The sequence below is a fragment of the Stomoxys calcitrans genome, chromosome 2, assembly GCF_963082655.1.
Source record: "Stomoxys calcitrans chromosome 2, idStoCalc2.1, whole genome shotgun sequence".
Lineage (NCBI taxonomy): Eukaryota > Metazoa > Arthropoda > Insecta > Diptera > Muscidae > Stomoxys > Stomoxys calcitrans.
The window spans coordinates 164,309,847-164,337,010 of NC_081553.1; the positions used below are offsets into that span (position 1 = coordinate 164,309,847).

Sequence of the window (27,164 nt, forward strand, 5' to 3'; positions counted from 1 at the left end):
ACAATTTCATTCCAATCGGATAAGAAGTGTGCCCTCTAGAGCCTCAAGAAGTCAAGACCCAAGATGGGTTTATATGACAGCTATATCAGGTTATGAACCGATTTGAACCATACTTGGCACAGTTGTTGGATATCATAACAAAACACGTCGTGCAAAATTTCATCCAATCGGATAAGAATTGCGCACTCTAGAAGCTCAAGAAGTCAAGACCCAAGATCGGTTTATATGGCAGCTATATCAGGTTATGAACCGATTTGAACCATACTTGGCACAATTGTTGGATATTAAAACAAAACACGTCGTGCAAAATTCACGATCCAAGATCGGTTTATATGGTAGCTACTAGGTGGACCGGGCCCGCTCCGCTGTGCCTTCTTTTACTTTATATGGAACAAAATTTTCCTTGGAATATTTATTTTCGACAATTTACGAACTTCTGGTGAAAAACCATGCTGCGATAATGGTATATCGCTTGACAAACAGTTTTACAATATAAGTACCTTCATATAAATCCCATCTTTACTGGTCTACGAATTTAAGTTTGGATGTAAGGTATACTCCATTCTCACAATACTTTATTTCAGCCCGATATTCTCATGATGTCAGATTTAGGGGTGTTTTCGGGACATTTGGCCCTGAAAAAATATCAGTAGCGTACTCTTATCTCAAACACCATTTATTTAAACCCCATATTGCCATTGGTTTTGAGTACTTCCAAACACATGGTCCCAAAATTGGTTATCAAATTCGTTTTATAATCTCAAATACCTATCATTTGAGCCACATATTGGCATGATCGAAAAATTTTTACCCTTTGGGGGGTGTTTTGGGGAAGGGGTGATGCCCTAAATACATGGTCATACATTTGGATATCAAATTTGTATTCTACTCCCAGTAAAAAATTGCTGTTTGAGGGGAATTTTGGGAAAGTGGGTATCAATTCTTGCTCTGTCACCCAGTACCTTTCATTTAAGCCCCACATTCACATGATCTGTAAATATGCATGATTTAGGGGTGTTTCGGGGAGTGGGGTGGTCTCCCAATCACTAAGTCCTGAAAATATATCAGCAACGTGCTCTATTCTCATATATTTGAACCCCATATTGCCGATGGCCTCAAAATTGGATATCAAATCCGTTTTCTAATCTCAAATACCGTTCACTTAAACCCCTTATTGAAAAAGCCAGCAAATATGTCCGGTTTGGGGTATGGGCCCTAAAAACTATGAATATCGAGCTCCACTGTCTTGAAGACCCAAATTGTCTTGGTGAGAAAATACGTCCTACTTAGAGATTGTTATGGTGGTGGGACGTCCCCTAGACAGTTGGTACTGAATTTTGATATCAGATTTATGGTCTATTCCCAAATACACTTTATTTGAGCTCCATTCGGCAAACATGACCGGCTTGGGGGGTGTTTTGGGGATGGGCGGCCACTCAGTGATTTGGCTATGAAAATATATATCTACTCTAAAATACCTCTTATTTGAGACTCATATTGCAATGGTCAGCAAATACTTCATATTTGGGTGGTGTTATGGAGGTGGGGTGGCCCCATAGACACTTTTCCCGAACATTGATATCAGATTCGTACTGTAGTTCCAAAGACCTTTCATTTGAGCCCCATATTGCTTTGGTCGTCAATTTGTCTTCTTTGTGGGATGTTCTCGGGGAAGGGCGGCCCCTCAAACACTTGGTCCCACATCTGGATATCAGATTTATTTTCCTCACTCAAATACCTTTTATTGGAGCCCCATATTGCCATGGTCTGTAAATAAGTCCTGTTCGGGAGGTGTTTTTGGAGAAGAGGTGGACCCCCAGAATCTTTGTCCCAAATTTGGATATCAGATTCGTATTTTATTCACCAATACCTTTCATTTGAATCCCATATTGACATGGTTGGTAAATATGTCCGATTTAGGGGTGTTTTGTGGGTTGGGGTGGTCCCCCAAACACTTGATCCGACAATTGAATATCAGATATGTTTTCTAATCTTAAATACCTTTCATTTGAGTCCCATATTGTCGTGATTGGTGTACATATATATTTGGTAGGTTTCGGGATGGGGCGCCTACCCTAAGTACCCCATCCGAAATTTTGATACCTAATTTTTGTTTGTAGGTTACTATATGAGAGCACACAAAATTTCGCTTAAATCGGAACACCCATCTCATCTGGCGTTTCTGAAAATTAGGGTAAGGGGGAGGGTCCGTTCCCCCTTGAGATATCAAAAAATGTACTAGCCTATTTTCACCAGGGGATCATTATGCACCATCAGTGAAAATTTCAAGAAAATTGGTTCAGCCGTTTCTGAGTCTAACAAACAAACAAACTTACAAACAAACATATATATATATATATATATATATATATATATATATATATATATATATATATATATATAAGATTTCAGGTTATGAACCGATTTAAACCATACTTGGGAAAAATATTGTAAGTCACATAAAAACACGTCGCGCAAAATTTCAGTCAAATCGGATAGGATGTGCACCCTCTCAAGAAGTCAAGACCCCAGATCGGTTTATATGACAGCTATATCAGGTTATGGACCGATTTTAAATATTCTTAGCACAGTTGTTGGAAGTCATAACAAAACACCTCACACAAAATTTCAGCCAAATCGGATGAGAGTTGCGCCCTCTAGTGGCTGAAGAAGTCAAGATCCAAAATCGGTTTATATGGCAGCTATATCAAAACATGGACCAATATGGCCCAATTACAATCCCAACCGACCTACACTAAAAAGAAGTGTTTTTGCAAAATTTTAAGCGGCTAGCTTTACTCCTTCGAAAGTTAGCGTGCTTCGACAGGCAGACGGACGGACGAACGGACGGACAGACAGAGATCGACTTACAATGTCATGATGGTCAAGAATATATTGTTTATACTTTATGGGGTTTTGGACGAATATTTTGAGGAGTTGCAAACAGAATGACGAATTTGGTATACCCCCATCGTATGGTGGAGGGTATAAAAATAAAGTTTTTCAAGGACTTGGCCTTTTAATTCTAGCACGTACTCGTATAAATGATAAACTTAGCTGGGGTTGGTTTTCATGATCCCAATTTGTTGGTCGCCTCCTCACTCTTTTGTGTCTTGGGACAATCCTAGCACAACCTATCTATAAATCCAAAGTTGTCATCTTTAATGGCCTTTTAATTGTTTGACCGTTTGATATTCACCATGCAAAGCGGTCAACAATCACCGCCATCTCTGAAAAACTGCAGACTTTAAGACGCTGCGCTTAGAGGTGCGCCCTGGATTCAATTTGTGTTTTTCAATTGTTGGCCGTCACTACTGGCCATTTCAAGGAGCCGAGCAGCAGTACCAAAATCAACATTGCCATCCATTTCGTGGCAGATCTTCCGATAGTTATCTGGCAATGATTTGCAAATCGACATCGCCATCGCAATCAACAATCGTATTTTAAAAATCTAATGCCGGCAGGTTGAGGCTGCTTAGTATAAAGGCTGGCCTGGGCGATTGCCGGCTTTTGTTAGAAACAACAGGCGAAACAACAACAACAAAAAAGCCAAAATCATTAAATTCAACATTCTCATGCTTCGGACGGCATGGCTGGCATTAACGGAGAGAAAAATGAATGCAATATGTAATGGATTTGAGCCCGGCCTGAATCGGAGTGTGCATGTTTTACATGAATTTATGTCTTTGAAATGCATTGACCATAAAAATCGATGACAAGTTTCCAATAAAGCCAAAGTCATCGCTCAATGATTTCGTTTTGGTGGTCTGAGACGGTAGAGGCACAAAAAAATTTTTTTTTTTAATTTTTTGCCTCAATTCTCGTTGTAGTGATGGTTTGGTGTGGCATGAACCAAATTTTAAGACCAAAAATGGTTTTAACATTTTCCAAATCGGCTACAGTGGGGTTTGCCGCTCGTCAGCGTCAGCGTCATCGTCATCGTCATCACCGTCTTGATGTCTCGCTATCCGATGTGGCATTCAACGCCAAGTGTTCAGCAGTGGGGCGGCCGGCGCAAAAAAAAAACTATTTTTCTATGTAAGTCATGTTTGCTGATTGTTAACTGATTTGCTGTTTGTTAACTTAAATGACTGTTAACTTTACTTGAAAAGTTGGTCGAGTTGCCAATCGGTACGTCCGCTCTGTCTGACTGCCACCCCGCCACCAATTTGAGTTTTAATGCACTCTGAAGTGAACACGAAAAAGGTGCGTTGCAACTCATGCAGTTTGTCACATTAAATCACATTGCAGACTTGATTACGAAAACTTTAAAATAAGTAAATAAATTACGCAAACACTATAAGGATCATTTAGATAAGGAAAAGTATAGGCCAAAAACCTTAAAGATATTTTTATAAACCCTCAACTCACACGAAACTGGATCTTTCTCAATTTTTTTTATCCAGAGTCCACTTACATCGAAAACCTGGGTACCTGTAAACTTCTAACTCTCACAATACCGCATAACAGCATGGACTTCTTTCGGTTGAAAGAGGGTTCGAATATTAATCCACTTCATGCCACTATGAACCTACACCTAAGCCAGTAATCGATAATTTGTATACCCTACACCACCACAGCTACAGGGCATTATTAGTTGGAGCATTTTTTGTAGCACCCAGAAGGAAGAGAAATAGACCCTTTGAAAAGTATACCGGTCGATTCAGAATCAAATTCTGGCTATGTCCGTTTGTCTGTCCATCTGTCTGTCTATCCGTCTGTCCATGTTAATTTGTGTACCAACTACACGTCGCAATTTTCATCCGATCTTCTTCAAAACTCGTATTGGCATAGTTTTTGGCCAAGAGACGAAGCCTATCGAAATTGGAAACAAATAAGAAGGCGTTAAGTTCGGCCGGGCCGAACTTTGGATACCCACCACCTCGGGTATATATGTGAACCACATACCATCAAAATTCAGTGATATCATCCGATTTAGACCAAATGCTTATAAGTACATGTCATTGTTCAACCGAGAGATCGGTCTATATGGCAGCTATATCCAAATCTGAACCGATCTGAGCCAATTTGAAGACAAATATCGAAGGGCCCAACACAAGTCATTGTCCCAAATTTCGGCGACATCGGACAATAAATGCGCTTTTTATGGGCCCAAAACCTTAAATCGAGAGATCGGTCTATATGGCAGCTATATCGAAATCTGAACCGATCAGGGCCAAATAGAAGAAAGATGTCGAAGGGCCTAAGGCAAATCACTGTCCCAAATTTCAGCAAAATCGGATAATAAATGTGGCTTTTATGGGCCTAAGACTATAAATCAGAGGCTCGGTCTATATGGCAGCTATATCCAAATTTGAAGCGATCTATGCCAAATTGACGAAGGATGTCGAAGGGCTCAACGCAACTCACTGTCCCAAATTTCAGCAAAATCGGATAATAAATGTGGCTTCTATGGGCCTAATACCATAAATCGGAGGATCGGTCTATATGGCAGCTATATCCAAATCTGGACCAATCTGAGCCAAATTGACGAAGAATGTTGAAGGGCCTAACACAACTCACTGTGCCAAATTTCATCCAAATCATATATAAAATGTGGCTTTTATGGGCCTAAGACCCTAAATCTGAGGATCGGTCTATATGGCAGCTATATCCAAATTTGGACCGATCTGAGCCAAATTGACGAAGGATATCGAAGGGCCCAACGCAACTTACTATCCCAAATTTCAGCAAAATCGGATAATAAATGTGGCTTTTATGGGCCTAAGACCCTAAATCGGCGGATCGGTCTATATGGGGGCTATATCAAGATATAGTCCGATATAGCCATCTTCGAACTTAACCTGCTTATGGACAAAAAAAGAATCTGTGCAAAATTTCAGCTCAATATCTCAATTTTTAAAGACTGTAGCGTGATTTCAACAGACAGACGGACGGACATGTCTAGATCGTCTTAGATTTTTACGCTGATCAAGAATATATATACTTTATAGGGTCGGAAATGGATATTTCGATGTGTTGCAAACGGAATGACAAAATGAATATACCCCCATCCTTCGGTGGGGGGTATAAAAATCGGTTCATATTTGGATATAGCTCCCATATATATTTTCAACCGATTTGGACTAATATTGCAATACTGTGGCAATTTATTGATTCTTAAGAAATTTGGCAGGAGTGATTTTCTCTGGGCCCTCGGCATTACTGGTGAATTTCATAGACATCGGTTCAGATTTAGATATTGCTCTCATTTATATACATCGCCCGATTTTCACTCCTAGAGCCGCTGCAAGCGCATTTATTGATCAATGTTCCCAAAATTTTGTACAATGCTTTCCTCTACTGCAACCACAAAATCTAAGAAGTTTGGTAGAAATCGGTTCATATATAGATATAGCTCCCATATATATGTTCTTCAGATTTTGGGTGATTTGCAATAACGTTGTCATTTGCCAACCGTAGTTAATACAGTTTGAAAGTATTTGCTTGAAATTTGATACGGATTATTGAATAACCACGCCGAGGTCCAACAAAATTGGTTCAGAATTGGATATAGCACAGTCTGCACTGTCCGAATTTTGCCTTTCCTTACTGGTTTGATATCGGAAAGCACTGGGGTCGGACCCTGGGACCCTTAGCCCAAAAGCAACTGCGACAATATCGAACCCAAATAAAAGATATTTGGAAATAAAGTAGAAATTTGATATTAAAAATTGGGTCCAATCCTAAACCCCCCTCTAAACACCCATATTTGCCGTTAATGGCCATATGGGATTAAAATGAAAATTATTGGTGAGTAGAATACGAATATGGTATTAAAATTTATGTCAAATTATCTGGGGGCCGCCATTCTCCAAAAAACCACTTAAAATCAGGTAAACAGACTGGGCATACAATATGGTACTCAAATGACAGGTATTTGAAAGTAGGACACGAAACTGATACCTATTTTCAGGATCAAGTGTCTGGATGGTCGCCCCATCCCAAAAACACAAGCAGGACATATTTATCGATCTTAGCAATATGGGGCTCAAATTAAGGGTATTTGGAAGTAAAATACGGCTTTGGTATCCTATTAGGGTGCCAAGAGTCTGTGAGCCTGCTCCACCCCCATACTGCCATGTTCTGTAGGCATGTCCTGTTTGGGTGTGTGGCGGACACCAAGGTATTTGGTCCCAGAAGACGATACCAAATTTGTGTTCTACTTTCAAATATCTTTCCTTTGAAACCCATATTACCATTATCAAAAAATTTCCTAATCGGAGGTGTTTTTGGGATGGAGCAGATTTTAGGGGAGAGTCCATACCCTACCGATATCAATTAATTATGCAACCTATTGCTCCTTCCAGACCTACTTGTACAAACATTGAAAATTTCAGATTGTGTAGGTTCGTATATTAGCTTCCCATTCTACTTAATATATGAATCGCTTGATCCCAACATTGTCACGATTGGTCAGTTAACCTATTTGTGGTGAGTTTAGGGGTTTGAGTGCCACCCAGATACTTGGACACAAGTTTTAGTATCATGTTCGTAATCTACTCTCAAATACATTTCATTTGAACCCAATATAGTCATTATAAGCTAATATTTCGATTTGAGGACTGGTTTTAGGGGATTGGGCGGTCTTTTATTTTTTGGACCTGATTTTCAATGTCATATTCGAAGTCTACTCCTAAATACTTTTCATTTGAGTCCAATATTGGCATGATCGTCCAAGCCAAAATGCAGTTTTGGGCTTGGAGATACTTGGGCCCAATTTTTAATATGATACTCGCACTCTACTCTGAAAGACCTTCCATATTGTCCCGATCGAATCACTTTTGATTTTGGACGGTGCTGTTGGAGTAAGAGAGTTACAATTTTGTCTAAAATATCCTACCCCATGTTTCGCACCAAAACAAAATGGCAACAAATACTGAGCGAATGATGCGAATCATCTCTTATTTTTGAGTTTGTTGCTTGAGGTGTAACGGTAATAAAAAAACAAGTAAAAAGGCGTTAAGTTAGGCCGGGCTGAACTTTGGATACCCACCACCTCCGGTATATACAAACCATCTTTCATAATGTATAATTTATGCCTCCATAGCAGCTTTGTCTAAATATGGTCCGATTTGGACCAAATTCGACGCGGATATTGAGTGGTCTATTAAGTACAAGTCATTGTTCAATTTTGTAACACAAAACATTGGTCTTTTTGGTAGCCATATCCAAATATAGACCGATCTTAACCAAATACGACAGGGATGTCGAAAAGCCTAACATAAGTCACTGTGTCAAATTTCAACGAAATCGGGTTAGAAATGTGTCTTTTATGGGGCCAAGACTTAAATCGAGAGATCGGTCTATAGGACAGCTATATCCATGGGTTAGAAATGTGTCTTTTATGGGGCCAAGACTTAAATCGAGAGATCGGTCTATAGGACAGCTATTTCCAAATCTGAACCGAACTGGGCCAAATTGAAGAAGGATGTCGCCTGGCCAAGCACAACTCACTATCTCAAATTTCGGCGAAATCGGACAGTAAATGCGCGTTTTATGGACCCAAAACCTTAAATCTGCGGATCGGTCTATATGGTAGCTATACCCAAATCTGGACCGATCTGGGCCAAATTGAAGAAGAATGTCGAAGGGCCTAACACAACTTACTGTTCCAAATTTCAGCAAAATCGGATAATAAATGTGGCTTTTATGGGCCTAAGACCCTAAATTGGCGGATCGGTCTATGGGGGGGGGGGGGGGGGGGGGGGGGGGCTATATCAAGATATAGTCCGATATAGCCCATCTTCGAGCTTAAGATGGGCTATATCGGACTATGTCTGGGCAAAGTTTCAGCTCACAGACTGTAGCGTGATTTCAATAGGCAGATGGACGGGCATGGCTAGATCGTCTTAGATTTTTATGCTGATCAAGAGTATATATACTTTATAGGGTCAGAAATGAATATTTCGATGTGTTGCTAACGGAATGATAAAATGAATATACCCCCATCCTTCGGTGGTGGGTATAAAAATAAATAACAATTTTTTAGTTACTTATTCACAAAATTGGGAAATATTTTCAAACTTCCAATTCAGTTTCCTGTCCAAGATCACTCCTAAGTATTTCACCTTGTCAGATATCGAAATCGTTCTATTGAGTAAACGTGGTGCGTAAAATTATTCCACCTTCGTCATCTTCGTGAGCAGGCAGATTTCAGAATTCTCTGAGTTAATATTTTCGGCCCTTGTGCATAGATGGTTCGGATCCTTACCTCTTAGAAGTATTATAACATCGTCTACATACCAGAGAGATTCACGTCCCTCCTTAGTCAGCATCCGTTATAGGTTGTTTATGATGGTCACCCATATGTGCGGCAATAAAATGCCCCTTTGCGGCGTGCCCCGTGCCACTTTCTCCCTTACCTTTATGCCAATTTATCCACTTGTTCCTTAGCATATGGTTTATCCCGTCTCTAAAAACCAGTTCCATCCGATACTAGTTTAAGGATTGGATCATTGTGTCGGTCCGCACATTGTTAAAAGTCCCCTCGGATTCAACGCATACCGTCAGCGTGTACGTTTTGGCATTCTTTCGTTTTATGCAGGACAGTCTCCTGGGACCTTACCCTCGTCATAGGCATGGACATAAATTTGTATCCACCACCATAGGATGGTGGTGGATACAAATTTATAAAGCATATATATTTTTGATAGCCTCGATGTTCTGAGTCGATCTTGCAATGTCCGTCTATTTGTCGAAATCACGATAGCGGTCGAACGCTAGTAAAGCTAGCAGCTTGAAATTTTGCACAGATACTTAATATTGATGTAGTACATCGTTGGGCATTGCAAATGGGCCATATCGGTTCAGATTACGATTTGGCTCCCATATAAACCGATCTACCGATTTAATTTCTTGAGACCCTGGAAGACGCAATTTCTGTAATGACTTCTAACAACAGTGCCAAGTACGGTCCGAATCGGTCTATAACTTGATATAGCTCCTATATACCCCGATCTCCCGATTTGACTTCTTGAGCTCTAACAAGCCCCAATTTTTGTTCAATTTGGCTGAAATTTTGCATTTGATGTTCCGTTATAACTTTGAACAACTATGATAAGGACGCTCCGAATCGGTCTATAACTTGTTATAGCTCCCATACACCCCTATTTCCCGATTTGACTTCTTGAGCCCTTACAAGCCCCAATTCTTGTACGATTTGCCTGAAAATTTTCATGTGATATTCCGTTATAATTTTGAACAACTGTGATAAGTACAGTCCAAATCGGTCTACAACCTGATATAGCTCTCATATTCCCCGATCTCCCGATTTGACTTCTTGTGACCTTAAAAGGCGCAAATTTTGTCCGATTTTGCTGAAATTTTGCACATAGTGTTCTCTTACCATTTCCAACAACTGAGCCAAGAACGGTCCGAATCGGTCTATAACCTGATATAGCTCCCATACACCCCGATAACCCGATTTGACTTCTTGAGTCCTTACAAGCCGCAATTTTTGTCCGCCTTGGCTAAAATTTTGCATGTAGAGTTCTGTTATGACTTCGAACAACTGTGGTTAGTAAGGTCCGAATGGGTCTACAACCTGATATAGCTCCCATATTCCCCAATCTCCCGATTTGACTTCTTGAGGCCTTACAAGGCGCAAATTTTATCCGATTTGGCTGAAAATTTGCATGTAGAGTTCGAGTTCTGTTATGACCTCTAACAACTGTCCAAAATATGTCCAGATCGACAAATACGGTAGATATGGTAGAGTTATAGTAAAATGGGGTAGTAAATATGCATATCCATGGTGGTCGGTATCCAAAGTTCGGCAAGGCCAAACTTAATGCGTTTTTACTTGTTTTAATTTAAGCAAAAAAAGCTTTGTTTCCTCGCTTGCAGTTTGGATTTCAACACAATTTTTGTGTAATTCATTATGCCATCAGCTCTCATTTTCTTTTGCCGACTGACTCACGAAAAACTTCTTTGAAATAATTACTTATTAAGACTTTATTTTAATTACAAGCTGGTGTAGTTAAATTTTAATGCCTCGACCATCGTTATGCATTTGGAAGCCAAGCAAGCAACCAACAAAGACTCTGGTTCCGTATTGATAACCTTCAGTTGATGGCTTTTGTTGTGGCACCACTGCGGTGCACCACTGCTCGCGTTCTTCGACTAAACCAAGCCAAGCCAAATCAGAGATCAAACGTTACGATCGCTCTTGGCAGGCTGGGTTAATTTTCAGGGTGATACGGACCGTTCGAATAGCGCGCACCTCACACACCGCATTAGCGAGAAAAAAAAAACTGCAATTATTGCCATTGCAAAGATTTAGGTTTAGTTGTTCGCTCAATGGTTTTACCATGTTAACAACAAAATCCTCAGCCATTAAAAAAGGCTATGATGATGAAGAAAACTCAAATGGAAAAACAAAAGCTCCAAACAAACTGACGACTGACGGCTGACGGACTGCATATGAGTGGCAAAAAGTGTGAGCTGGAAAGGTTTGCAAACAAAGCTAGCAAAAAACGATTATTAGCAACCAGCCCCAAATAGTCGAGGTGAGCGACAGACGGACCAAATAGCAAAGGCAACATCAGCAACACCAACATCAACTCAAGGTTAGACAAATGTTGCTTTGAAATGTCTAACAAAGAGCCGCATTGTACCAAAGTCTAGAAGCACCGCCACAAAAGAACTCTGAAAGGTTTCTCCATTTATGACGGACTAAATCGGGGGCCTTTTTGCAAGAAACACCAAACCAAAAGCCCCAACAACACCAATCACCACACCACCACACAAACGACAATGGCCATACATCGCAGCCGAACAGTCACCCAGTCGTTCGAGCCGTTCAGTAAGTAGTCGAGCTGCAAACCATAATTGATCTGCACTGAAACAAATCGCATTTCAATGCTCCAGTCCGTAGTGCCTCAGTTTCAGTCCATTTGATTGAGTTGCTTAAGCGAAGATAATTGTTGCTAAACAACCAATAATCGGATTTTGTACATTTCAGTTTTGTTTCTTTGCCATAACAATTGAAAAAACAAAAAATGCAGCCAGCTTTAGAAAAAAACCAACAAAAATATATATCAAATGAACAGACAGCCAAGCTTAATGTCGAAGCAAAAAAAAAAACAATACGGGCAGAAACGCATTAAGTCTATTGCCTGTTTCTTTTGTCTATAGACATCACAATTGTAAAAGCATGCTAAGTTCGGCCGGACCGAATCTTATATACCCTACACCATGGATCGCATTTGTCGAGATCTGTGCGCGGTATCTCTTTTTAGATAAACAAAGGATAAAAGAAAAGAATTGCTTTGCTAATTGAATCGAATGTTGGAGACCACAGTAGAAGTATATGTGTAAAATTTCAGCCAAATCGAATAAGAATTGGGCCTTTTAGGTGCTCTTGAAGTAAAATAGGGAGATGGTTTATAGGGCAGCTGTATCAGGCTGAAAACCGATTCAGACCATATTTGACACGTATGTTTTAGGTCATGGAAGATCCCGTTGCACAAAATTTCAGCCAAATCGGATGATAATAAGTCCTTCTTGAGGCTCAAGAAGTAAAAATCCCAGATCGGTTAATATGGCAGCTATATTAGGTTATGAACCGATTTGAACCTTATTTGGTACAGTTGTTGACAGTCATAAGAAAATACGTCTTGCAAAATTTCAGCCAGGTCGGATAGGAATTGCGCCCTCTAGAAGCTCAAGAAGTCAAGACGCAAGATCGGTTTATATGGCAGCTATATCAGGTTATGGACCAATTTGAACCATACTTAGCACAATTATTGGATATCATAATAAAACACGCCGTGCAAAATTTCATTCCAATCGGAAAAATTGCGCACTCTAGAGGCTCAAGAAGTCAAGACCCAAGATCGGTTTATATGGCAGCTACATCAGCTTATCATCCGATTTGAACCATACTTGGCACAGTTGTTGGATATCATCGTCGTGCAAAATTTCATCCCCATCGGATAAGAATTGCGCACTCTAGAGGCCCAAGAAGTCAAGACCCAAGATCGGTTTATATGGCAGCTATATCAGGTTATGGACCGATTTCAACCATACTTGGCACACTTGTGGGATATCATGACAAAACACGTCGTGCAAAATTTCATTCCAATCGGATAAGAATTGCGAACTCTAGAGACTCAAGAAGTCACGACCCAAGATCGGATTATATGGCAGCTTTATCAAAACATGGACCGATATGGCCCATTTACAATACCAACCGACCTACACTAGTAAGAAGTATTTGTGCAAAATTTCAAGCGGCTAGATTTACTCCTTGGCATGGTCGTTGAAAGTCATAACAAAACACACTTTGCAAAATTCCAGCCATAGCGGATAACAATTGCGATTTCCAGGTGCTCAACATGTCGAGCCGGCAGATCTGTTTATATGGGAGTTATATTAGGTTATTGACCGATGTGAACCCTATTTGATACAGTTGTTGGAAGTCATAACAAAACATTCCGTGTAAAATTTCATCAAAGTCGGATTGCGGCTCCCAGGGGCTCAAGACGTCAAATCGTGAGATCGGTTTCTATGGAGCCACACTTATAGAAAAAAGCTTGCTGCAAAAAGCAAACACTGTGACCCAATGGCTCCCACCCTGAAATTCTATTTCAAAAGAAAATCTTATATATTAAATTCAACTTGTGTTTGTTTGTATGTTTGTTTATCGGTTTGTTTGTTTGTTTCGTATAGACCCAAAAACGGCTGAACCGATTTCCTTGAAATTTTCACAGATTGTGTAGGTTGGTCTAGATATATAATGTTTTGATATCGGGACCCTCCCCCTTAGTACAACCCAATGATAAAAGTGGACCGGTATGGACAATATGGGATTCAAATGAAAGGTATTCAAGAGTAGAGTACGAATTTCCTATTAAAAGTTGGGTCCAAGAACTAAGGGGGCCGCCCCAGCCCCAAAACCCCTTAAAATAGGTTTATTTGACGATCATGACAATATTGGACTCAAATGAAAGGTATTCGGGAGTAGATTACGAATATGATAAGGAAGTAGGAATATGCTTTATAATTTATTGATAACGGAAGGGGGCGGACCCTCCCCCATACCACAAAAGTACCACCCAAAATCAAAAGTGGACCGATAAGGACAATATGGGTATCAAATGAAAAATATGCGGGAGTAGATAACGAATCTGGCATACAAATTCATGTCGAAGTATAGGAGGTCACCCCACCCCTACAAAAACGCCCAAAATTGGCTCGTTAGGCAATCACAGATATATGGGACTCGGTTTGTTTGTTCCGTAGAGACAGAAAAACGGCAGAACCGATTTTCTCGAAATTTTCCCATATTGTGTAGGTTGGTCTGGAAGGAAACATAGGCTATACATTTATTCGGAATCGGAAGGGGGACGAACCCACCCTTATGCCTAAAACACAACCCAAAATCGAAAGTGGACCGATCGGGACAACATAGGTATCAAATAAAAGGTATTGGAGAGAAGAATACGAATTATGGTATTAAAATTTGAGTCTAAGTACCCATCGGGCCGCCCCAACCCCATAACTCTCCCAAACATACATATTCGACGTTAATTTCAATATGGGGCCCTAATGAAAGGTATTCGGGAGTAGATTTCGAATCCGGCATACAAAATCAGATCGAAGTATAGGGGGTCACTCCACCCCTCAAAAACGTCATTAGACCCATTATGACTATATGATATTAGGCTGAACCGATTTTCTTTAAATTTTAATAGATTGTGTACGTTTGTCTGGAAGGAAACATAGGCTATATATAATGGAGGCGGACACTCTCTACAATAAGGGTATCAAATGAAAGGTATTGGAGACCAGAAAACTAATATCGTATTAAAATTTGGCTCCAACAGCAACCTCTCCCCACCCCCAACCCCTAAATTCCTCTAAACAAATATATTCAAAGTTCATGTCAATACCCAAATAACCCCAAATGGGCATATTAGCCAACCATGGGATTCAAATGAAAGGTATTAGGGAGTAGATTACGAATATGATATTAAATTTTGCGTTCAAGTCTAGGTGCCGCTTTTCCTTATAAAGATACGACATATGGCTTATATGACCCATTATGACAATGTGGGACCCAAATGAAAGGTATTTGAGAGTAGAAAACGAATTTGATATCCAATTTTGCAGCCAAGTGTTTTAGGATACGGCCTAATGCACACCCTAAACTGAACTTCATTTCCGTTGGGAATAAAAAACGAATTTACCCAAAATACCCTCCAAACTGTTCACGTTTACCGGCCATGGCAATATGGGGTTCAAGTTAAGGGGATTTTTAAGGGCAACACGTATTTTATATCCATATTTGAGTCGAAATGTCTGAGGTGCCATCCGTCCCCCAAAAGAGCTCTTCTCATTACCCTAATTTTTAAAAACTCCAGGAACCGAGCAGGGGAAATCTTCTCACACATCATATAGTACTTTCCGATTCAAGTTTAAACTCAATTATAGGGTACCTTTTTTTATAACCGAGTCCGAACGGAGTCCCGCAGTGCGACACCTCTTTCGGGAACATTTTTTTAATGACCATGCATGGCATTGTGCCTCGCAAATGTCGCCAACATTTAGAAGGGATAACCACCGCTTTGTCCGATGTTCTCGCCAGAATTCGAACGCGTTCAGCGTCATAGGCTTCAATGGCAAGAATTCGATATCCGCATGCAGGGCGAAGTGTCTCCATCCTAAAAAAATTATAAAGTTAAAGAAGGAGCTGCGGAGCGGGCCCGGTCCAGCTAGTTTTATATAAAAACAAAATTTCAATGAAATTCTCTCTTAGGACAAAAATTTTATGATTTTTTTGTTTCAGACAAAATTATTACGAAACTTTCTCTAAAACCACATTTTCAATGAAATTTTCTCTAAAGACAAAATTTCGTTGAAAATTTCCGTATTGAAAGATTTGGCACGGGTCCCTTTCGATAGAGTGACCCCTGTGGTGTCCCCTGTTCCATTTTCTCCCATATCCTTATGTCATGGACCCACAATTTATCCACCTCTTTCGTAGCATATGGTTTGCCATATTTGGCAACAGTTGCATGCAGTTTTTACAATACTCCATGCATAGGAGTAAAAACTGTATTTACGGTCGATTTAAAAGAGGTTCGAAAAATAATTTGAGCACGTCATTTGAGCAGAGTGTATGTGACATAAGTTGGGGATTTGAACCGTGTATCATTCACTGGCCGTATACTTCAGTTGTCTGACCTATAATGTAAATGGTGTTGTGGTCTGGTAGAAGGTGCTGTAAAAGTCTACCTACCTTTGAATAATCTGCAGGATCCAGGGGATGGATTACAGCCTCATTGAAGACGACACCAACTGAGGCACTGAATCTAATGGTACACCTAATGTCTCTGGACATTGTGGCTGTGACCACTGCTGTTTGGCTAAGGAAACGTTCTCTTTGGTCATGCGTCGGCTACGGGCACTGCGTTATCCTTGATACAATGCACAATGTTCCAGGGAGTGTGGATTGCATATTGCCTAGGCCCCTAAGGAACAGTTCTGTACTACTATTTATGAAAGAACCGATTGGAACTACAATATCCCTATAAATACGGAATTTTTTCAGACAATGCAACCAGGTGGGCTTTATGATATATTCCGAAGAACTCTATCCAGTGCATATAGAGAGGGTTACCCATTGTAGTGTGTATCAAAAGAAGATGAGAGCATTTTAAAAAGTAGTGGCTTTGCAAAGATATAATGCCATAACGAGTATTGGCAAAAATATATTCTCGGACAGCCAAACAGCTATTACATCTTTGAGAAACGTATTTCGAAATTCAAGAACCGCCTTAGACTGTCGAAGATCTCTCAACGAGATGGCAGTACAGTTTAAAATTCTCCTGTTTTGGGTGCCAGGCCACAGAGATATACCAGGGAATTCTAGAGCAGACTAGAAACTATCGAGACTAGAGACTATGTTACTTTATACATTCCAGGTGAACTGGCGTCTATAGCGGCATGTAAGCAAAGTTTTCAGGATGGAACCCGAAGGGCAACAAATGACCGATGAACACAAAGTGCGTTTTATGAACCCTCCAAAATGATGTGGCCCAATCTAGACTTGAAGAGGTCTATCGCTTGGATGTCGTTGGCTAGAAAGTGTGTCCGCAATATAAATGTTTCCATTTTATAACAATTCCATGCTGAGACTTGAAATGATAAACTGGATTCCTAAAAAGCTCTACATCCAACTTTGGATGTCATTCGGCAAAGGTTATCGTTAACCGATCGCCATAATATTTACTATTTTGCTTATTCGAATCAAAGGGGGAAAAATTGGGACTCTCTAATGTAGAGAAATCGAAATCGTCCAGAAAACTTTTCGAAAGCGATTCATAATGGAAGGTATACAAGATTTGGCCCAACTGAACTTAGCTCATTGTTACCGGATTTCTTTAACAGATAATGAAATAAATTCTTTACATATTCATCTCCTGATGTCTACAGTCTTAATACACTGCATTTTGCGCATTGGCGTTGCAAAATTTTCCACTTCATAGCAAACATCTGTTGCATACCTATTATCATGAAAAGTATGCATGATTGAAGGGAATAATTGGAAACCATGCAGCAGCCTCGCACCAGAACCGCTAACATTTGCAAAACGAAATGTTAGCCGTCATTTAATGACAAATTGATTTTTATACATTTTATAGGAGACATTGATTGTAGATTGTATGAGCAGGAAAAGAAAATATCAACCAAATAACTCCCCGATTTGAAAATCAATTAAATCTGAAATTACATCCATATCTGTCGTTGTATGCATTCATTGCAATATGTCTGTGTCTATGAGTGGCCGAGTCAAATCTAATCCAGGTGGTAATCTCGCATTTTATAGCCTCAAAAAACATTTGCAATTTTCGCCTCGTTGGCATCAAATTTAATTAGTTTTGATATTCTTTTTAGGTTATTTACCATTAAAGCTGAATATATGGTTAAATTGAGAGAGTATGTGGTTGCGAAAGTCATTTTGGAGCCAATGGTTTGTTATTTATTTGGATACAATCTATTTTTTTATAGAGATTAAAGAAAAAGTTTAATCCGCTTTGCTTTCCGAATTGTCAAATAGGTAGGGTTGCTCTACCTTTATTACCAGGAAAAGGCACGAGGTATTAGATGTTACCTTTGAATCGGAAGATATATGCGGAAGGATATGTGACTGGCAAGAGTTGGATGACCACAGCTTCTCTGATCATTGTTATGTAATATACAGCCTAGCACAAAATATTGCAAAAGTGGTCCCTCGACTTAACCGAAGAGAGGTGGATTGGGACTCATTTTGGCACACATTCTGGACGGCTATCCCCTCTAGACTTGAACACGAAGTGCAAACTGCAGAGGATATAGACACAATGGTCAAACAGATCACGAATGCCTCTTAAAGACTCGCTTCTGTCAGCATTTCCTACAGTCAAACCAAGTGTCATGGTGGACCCAGAACTGGTTGGCCTAAGGAAGTGTTGAGAAAACTCTTCAACAGGGCGACACAGGGCATGACGCGATTGGAACGTCTATAACGTTGAGGTAAGAAAATACAAGGGCGAGCTGGAAAAGAGTCAGAACAAATATCTTGTGTGAAATTCTACAGCTTCTTGGGGGATATATCTGAGGCCTCTAGGTTAAGGAAGATCCTGTCCTCAAGACCTATTACGGTGGAATATATTCAGAAGTCAGAGAATGTATGGACAATGTCTTTTGAAGAAACACTCCTTTAAGTCGCCAGGCCATGATGAGGCATCACTGATTGAATTACAAACTGTGTCCGATAGAGTGGCTCCATGGCTAAGATACCTGTGTGATGGAGTGTCAAAAAGGTAATTATCATTCCGAATGATGGGAAATCGCATCACATGAATGCGAAAGATTCTTGTCCTATAAGTCTGTCATCATTAATGCTGAAGACTTTTGAGAGGTTGGTAGAAACATACCATATAATACCATATAAGGGCACGTCCACGGAAACAGCTTCTCACGACACAGTCGCCTCCCACGACCCAGTCGCCTCTCACGACCCAGTCGCCTCTCACGACCCAGTCGCCTCTCACGACCCAGTCGCCTCTCACGACCCAGTCGCCTCTCACGACCCAGTCGCCTCTCACGACCCAGTCGCCTCTCACGACCCAGTCGCCTCTCACGACCCAGTCGCCTCTCACGACCCAGTCGCCTCTCACGACCCAGTCGCCTCTCACGACAGCGTTGTCTCGCTGATACGGAATATACTATTGTAACATTTCTTGACAGACCTCAATCATGAAGGAGCTGGAGTTTCTAGGCATCAACAGTTCTGTAAAAAAGGTTATTAATAACTTACTTACTCAAAGATTATTTACGGCTGGCTTGGGATATACAGATCTAAAAAAGGGATAGCAGAAAAACACCTAAAGCAGGTGTATTGTCTCCTCTACTTTGAAATATAGCCATTAAAAATAAGGGGGGATATTTTAGCTATTATCTTTTTGACAACACTGGTTTTCTTTCACTGTCAAACATTATCAGTTTGGTCTTTAATTTAACCATAAATCGTCTTACAAAGAATAACGTTTGCAAATTATTGAATTTTATTATCAAATGTGTGATCTGTTAAGAAAGTTCATCGCGTGCTCATTTTTGCTCATTTATTTCTCATTTTCGCTCAGGCAGACGCATTGCTAGAGCTACCAATGCATACAGAAAATGTCACAGTTTGTCGCATCATTGGACCGTACTTCTTCAAAGTAGATGCGAATCGTAGCAGACGATGTTATAATACTTCTAAGGGGTAAGGATCCGAACGAGCTATGCAAAAGGGCCGAAAGGGTCTTGCATATGGCATATGACTGGGCTAGACCCAGGGGTCTCAATGTTAATTCAGAGAAGACTGAAATATGCCTGATCACGAGGAAGACGAAGGTGGGCTAATTTAACGCACTACGTTTCCTCAGTAAGACGATTTCGATATGACGAGATGACAAGGTCAAATACTTAGGTGAGATCTTGGACAGGTTACTGAATTGGAAGTGTCACATTCAGGAGCTTACTGAGAAGGCTCACAGATGTTGGGCACTATGTAGACGGACCGTAGGCTCGAAATGGGGCCTGATTCCGAGGATAGTCCACTGGCTCTACAGAAGCGTGATTAGACCGAAACTTACTTACGCCTCAGTAGTTTGGTGGACTGCTGTGGAGAAAAAGTGCAAAAGGACCATACAACAGGTTCAGAGAACATGTTGTCTTGGCATAGGCGAAGCGATGAGCACCACGCCCACTAGGGCACTGGAGACTATTCTATTGTAGATATCAGACCCATTGACATACAGATTAAGTGTGAGGCGGCCATTACGGCTATGAGACTTAAGGCGATGGGAGAATGAATTGAGGATGGGAGCAGCTCATACCATCGCGGTATAATCGAGGCGACGATAAGAAATCTGGAAGGAAGGGAAGAGGTTTCCAATCGGTTGACCTTCTCAGATATCGAAATAGTCTTATTGAGGAAACGTGGTGCGTTAAATTGGCCCACCTTCGTCTTCCTCGTGAACAGGCATATTTCAGTCTTCTCTGGGTTAACATTGAGATCTCTGGGTCCAACGCAGTCATATGCCATATGCAAGACCCTTTCGGCCCTTTTGCATAGCTCCTTAGCAGACGGGTTCAAATCCCTCCTGAATCAGCATCCTTAGTAGGTCATTTATGGTGGTCACCCACAGGAGTGGCGATAAAATGCCCCCCTGTGGAGTGCCCTGTGCAGGGAGTGGGATATTTCCTAGTTGGCATGAAGTGGAAATGAACACGAAATGGTTAAAATATGCTCAAGACCGTATGAACTTACCTTTTTTTTTCTAACTTACAGTGAGGATTACATTTTTTGTATTACTTCCAAAAGTACGGAATGTTTTTTGCTGCTTTGTTTTTTTTTTTTTCAGAATATTTACAGTACGAAAACTTGGAAGATAATGGAATACTGAACCTTGAAGTCGGGTGCGATGCACTGCTACCAGAGGCATAGTCTTGGATTGACGGAACCCTAGTATTGCCATCTGGAAGATCATGTTACACGGATGGATCAAAGCAAGAAGACAGAGTGGGCCTCGGCGTTTGCATTGGGACTGCGGGACCCAGGGACTGCGATCTGTTTTAGACTGCCTGACCACAATACGGTCCTGCAGGCGGAGATCCAAGCGATCAGGGAATGCGTGAAGTGGTGTGGTGCTGACCCGCGGACGTCGAGTGCGAACGTTAGGACGGCGAAAATCCTGTGTGGGGATCCAGATGGCGAGAAGACGAGGCTATTATTGAAAGGAAGCAAGAAGGAGGTCAGTATAGCTTTTGGAGTCATAACGGGACACATAGGACTACGAGCTCACTTATGTAAAATCGAGCGTGAACATCTTTACCGACAGTAAAATTGCCATAAGGGCAATACCAACCAGGATAGTAACAGTCTTGCAGTGTAAGAAAGAGATTAACGCCTTCCTTGAAAGGAATCAAGAAGGAGGTCTGTATAGCTATTGGTATCATAATGGGGCACATAGGACTACGAGCTCACTTATATAAAATCGGTGCGGCAAGTGATAGCATGTGTAGGGCATGAGGGGAAAATGATGAGACATTGAAGCATTTCCTTTGTCATTGCCCCGCTTTCGCGTCTAACAGATACCGGCACTTAGGTGGAGACACAATACCAGACATGAACCAACTTAAGGAGTGGTATTGAAAACAATTAAAGATTTTGTAAGTAGCACGGAATTCCTAACTTAATTTTTTTTAGGTTACTTTATAGTTTTTAGAGCGCACAACAAGCCGATTACTGGCTTAGGTGTATGTCCATAGTGGCATGGGGCGGAATAATATCTGCACCCTCTTTTCAACCTAACAACCTACTCCCTGCAAGCAACCCAAATTGTCAAAAAACAATTTGTTTATCAGATTTGGAATAACATTTTCTATTCTTCATCTCGAACACATTATTTTCAGGTTTTCCCTTAATTAATGAGATATTATACTTTTTATCATATGTCTCATTAGTTTCAAACATATCATCTTCACTTCAGAGTCACCTTTATTTCCAGGTATAAGATTTCCCTTAAGGTTTGTATGTCCTTCGTATGTACATATGTGCTTACCTGTAACGAAAAAAAAATAAATGTATTATCACTAATTGTTGTGTAAGAAAAAAATATATTTAATACACATAGGGGGAAAAACCATAATCAATATAACAAAACTGAAAAACTATCTATCCATAAGATAGCATCAATAGTCACAACATAAGGGAGGATCGCCACAAATGATTGAATTTCAATTTCCGCATTCAAATAAGAATACCCACATTTTCCCTTTTGCGCCCTTTGTGCATTCTAATTGAATATCCATCGAATTTCTATATAAGTTCGTTTAACTTGATTTAAACCATTCTTGAAGATTAATTTCAGGGGGTTGAATTTCCTATAACTGTATTGCGTTCTCTTGATGGGAGCCAAATGTTAATGACAAAAGCCGGCAATCGAAACACATCAACCGGACAGAACAAACGACCACAGATATTAACGACAAATGAACAACAAATTTCTAGTTGCAACTTGGAATCATCATCCACTCACAAGGCATTGCGATTCATTAGCCATTACTCAACTAGCAATTAAGTAAATAATTGCCATTAGACCAGCACGCAACGGGCAGCGGGCAGGAGCAGCTATGGCTACAGTAACAATGAAATACCAGCAACCCACTCACAACCGGCATGTTAGTCGAGATGGTTGTGAGGAGGTGGCATGGTTTTAAGTTGGCATTTGCTTTCGCAGCACAACACAAAACTTCATTTACCGCCAATTTCAATGTCAATGGCAACGATGACGCAATGAGAATGTCATTGAAATATTAGAGTGAGGCCGTCATATTCTTTAGCATCAGCACACTTTTGCTTTTCTGGAAATAGAAGCAAATTACTGAACAGCTTTTGTTCAGCAGGCCAGTGCAAAATGTTAAACAATAAACAATAATTTTCGAAACACCCTAATGTTAAGAAATTAGTTTTTTAAGTTTTCTTATGCCGCCTTTGTTGTTTGCTATTGCGATGAAAAATATGCATTATTAAATTTTGCAAAATACCAACCACAGAGCAGTGATTCGATGTCGAGTTCCAATTAACAACAATAGAATAGAAACAACAACCAATATTACCACCCGCATTTATTGCAGCATTGATTCATTAGATAACCGAGCACTGCGGGAATATGCATAAATATCATTGACATTGACAATATGAAATGATTTGGTTCATTTGCTGCAAAGTGTCATAAAACAAACATCGCAATGCATTTGGCAGAAAATACCAGGGCATGGACAGCAAACAGAGAGTTGAAACCATCGACATCGCAACCGAATATGTTCTTAATGGGAATATGTTTCGCTATATCTGCCATATAGACCGATATGGGGAGTTGAGTCTATAAAAGACAAATTTTTCATACGAATATGGTCTACATTGGAACTTATTTGCAATTTACTTCTATATAAACTGATCTGCCGAAATAGATTATATTTATAATCCAAACTTGTATGTCTCATGGGTGTATCTTGACTTCAAATACACTCCACATTGTTGGTTGAATGCGGTGCAGATTTCAAAAAGTTAAGATTGTGCAGCCGCATAGACGCAAAATGTTTTTTTTTTATTTACGTTTATTATTTGTAAGATTTGTACCCCTCTTCTTTAATTTATACTAGCCGAACCGGGCCCGCTCCGCTGTGCCTTCTTTAACTCTCTAATATTTTTTTAGGGTGCGGAGACTTCACCCTGAATGTGGATATCGAATTTGTGCCATTGTAGCCTATGACGATGAGCGCGTTCGAATCCTGGCGAGAACATCGGACAAAGCGGTGTGTATCCCCTCATAATGTTGGCGACATTTGCGAGGTACAATGCCATGTATGGTCATTTAAATAATTTTCCCCAAAGAGGTATCGCACTACGGAAGGCCGTTCGGATTCGGCTATAAAAAAAGGTCCCTTATCATTGAGTTTAAACTTAAATCGGAAATCACTCATAGATGTGTGAGAAGATTGCCTCTGCTAGGTTCTTGGTGTTTTCAAAAATTAGGATAATAAGAATTGCTTTTTAAGGGGAGCGATGGCACCTCAGACATTTTGGCTCAAATATGGATATCAAATTCGTGCTGCACTTCCAAATCCCTTTAATTTGAATATGAACCATTTATAGGGTGTTTTGGGGCTGGAGCGGCACTTTGCACTGAAAATAGATATCAAATTCGTTCTTCATTCCCAACGGAAGAGAAGTTCAGTTTAGGGTGTGCTTTAGGGCGTACCCCAAAACACTTGGCTCCAAAATTGGATATCAAATTCGTTTTCTACTCTTTAATACCCTTCCTTTGAGTCCCATATTGTCATAATGAGTCAAATAACCTCATTTGACGTATCTTTAGGAGGAAAAGCGCCACCTAGACTTGAACGCAAATTTTAATGTCATATTCGTAATCTACTCCCTAATACCTTTGATTTGAGTCCCATATAGCCATGGTCGGCTAAAATGTACATTTGGGGGTATTTGGGTGTGAGCGACCTCCCATTACTTGTACCTAATGTTTATATCATACTTGTAATCTACTGCCTAATACTTTTTATTTGAGTCCCATATTGACATGAATTTCGAATAAATCTGTTTAAAGGAGTTTTGGGGTTGGGGAGCCCGCTCGGAACTTGGAATCAAATTTTAATACCATATTAGTTTTCTGGTCTCCAATGCCTTTCATTTGATACCCTTATTGTGCCCATCGGACCACTTTCGGATATGGATGGCAATTTTGGGGGTAAGCGAGGGTCCGCATCCACCCGATATCTAAAAATGATATAGCCTATGTTTCCCTCCAGACAAACGTCCGTTCCGTCCCCCTTCCGATTTCGAATAATTATATAGCTTATGTTTTCTTCCAGACCAACCTACACAATATGGGAAAATTTCGAGAAAATCTGTTTCGCCGTTTTTTCGGTCTTTACGAAACAAATAAACCGAGTTCCATATATCCGCGATAGGCTAATGTGCCCATTTCACTAATGTGCCCCCTATACATCGACATGAATTTGTATGGTAGATTCGTTATCTACTCCCGCATACTATTCATTTGATACCCATATTGTCTTTATCGGCCCACTTTTGATTTTGGCTGGTGTTTTTGGGATAACGGTGGAGGGTCGGCCCCCTTCCGTTATCAATAAATTATAAAGCTACTTCCTGACCATATTCGTAATTTACTCCCGAGTACCTTTCATTTGAATCCCATATTATCCCGATCGGTCCACTTTTATTTTTGGGTAGTACTTTTGGGGTAAGGGGATGGGTCCGCCCCCCCTCCCGATATCAAAAAATTATATAGCCTATGTTTCCTTCCAGACCAACCTACATTTACATGTGGATGAAACAAATTTTTAGCCTACTGTCATATAGCCTTCATTTGAATATCATATTGCCATTATTGGGCTACGTATCAACTTAGGTATACGGCGGACTCTCAGCCACTTGTTCAACGTACCTCCTAAAACCCTTTTATTAAGAACCAGATTTTTTTAAATCGGCAACATGTCCGATCGAACAAGCTTGAAGGCTCTTGAGACCGTTGGCACAAAATTTCGATACCAAGTTCCTACTCTATTCTTAAATACCCTGAATTTGAGCCCCATAAGTAAGGCTACTTGTCCGTTGGTGCCTTCTGGGGTAAAATTCTCTGAAAGTTGAATTCATATTTCAAAGTAAGGTTCGTACTCTCTTCGTCATGAAAGGTGGTTTAAGGTAAAAGGATGATTCTGAAACACTTGACGTCATAATTTCTTGTCAGATTCGTTCTTCCTTTCGTATGAGAACGCATATTACCAGATCGCGCTTTGGGTTGTTCAGTAGCAGCGCAATCTGTCACAGAACCCCGTGCTGATACCGAAATATAAAGTGCACTATTTTTATCACATGATCATTTTTCACTATCTAAATATTGCAAGTAAGTCTATACGGACATAGAAAAACATAAAAAAATATATTGGTTTTTTTTACCCACCACCAAAAAATAGGGGGTATACTAACCTAACCATGCCGATTGTTACACTTCAACATATTGATCTGCGACTCCATAAAATATATATATTCGTGATCTTCTGGATATTTTGATTCGGTCTAGCCATGTCCGGCCGTCCGTCCGTCGAAATCATGATAGCGGTCGAAAGCTTAAAGCTAGCTGCTTGTAAATTGCACAGAAACATCTTATTTTTGTAGGTTGTAGGGGATTGCAAATGTGCCATATCGGTGCAGATTTAGATGTAGCTCCCATATAAACCGATTTCCCTATTGCAAATTGCAAATTTTGCCCATAACATTCTACTAAGGAACAGGGGCAAACTTCTCACATATCAATGAGTGCAGTCCGATTCAAATTTAAGCTCAATGATAAGGGGCCTCCATTTTATATCCGAGTCCGAACGGTGTGTCGCAGTGTGACACCTCTTTGGAGAGAAGTTTTACATGACATAGTACCTCAGAAATGGCCAGGATTCGAACCCAGGCGTTCAGCGTCATAGGCGGACATGCTAACCTCTGTGCTACGGTGGCCTCCACCGATCTTCCTATTAGACATATTTAACTCCTGGATGCCGCAATTGTTAACCGTTTGGGCTGAAATTTTGCACTTAGTGTTCTGTTGTGACGTTGAATGCCTTCGAGTGGTACGGTTGAAATCGGTGTATAACTTGACACAGCTCCATAATATTTGTTCGATGTAGCTAAAATTTTGCATTTAGTGTTCTGTTACGACTCCCAAAAACTGTGCCAAGTACGGCTGAAATCGGCCTATAACCTGATATAGCTCCCATATAAACCGATCTCACGATTTCACATCTGAATTCCCTGAAAGCCTCAATTTTTGTCCGATTTGGCTAAAATTTTGCGCGTGGTGTTCTGGTACGACTTGTAACTACTGTGCCAAGTGCGATCAAAGTAGCTTCCATTTAAACCGATCCTTCGATTATCCTTGTTCGGTTCCTACAAGCTTTCCATTTTGTCCTACACCTCCACTGTGGTAAAGGGTATTATAACTTAGTGCATTTGTTTGTAACACCAAGAACGTAGAGAGATATATCCATTGATAAGCATAGCGATCGACTCAGAATAACTTTGATCGCGATTTCGG

The 27,164-nt window shown here is 40.4% G+C and overlaps 1 protein-coding gene and 1 long non-coding RNA gene across 3 annotated transcripts in view; one reads left to right on the top strand and one right to left on the bottom strand.

Annotated features, from left to right (window-relative positions):
• Positions 1-27,164, bottom strand: part of LOC106084263 (LIM domain-containing protein A) — a 906,287-nt gene that overhangs the window by 496,012 nt on the left and 383,111 nt on the right. The gene's annotated exons all lie outside the window — the stretch shown is intronic.
• Positions 17,673-18,043, top strand: LOC106084268 (uncharacterized). The gene is made up of 2 exons (XR_001220783.1): positions 17,673-17,814; positions 17,905-18,043. It is a non-coding gene; the product is annotated as an uncharacterized LOC106084268 (long non-coding RNA).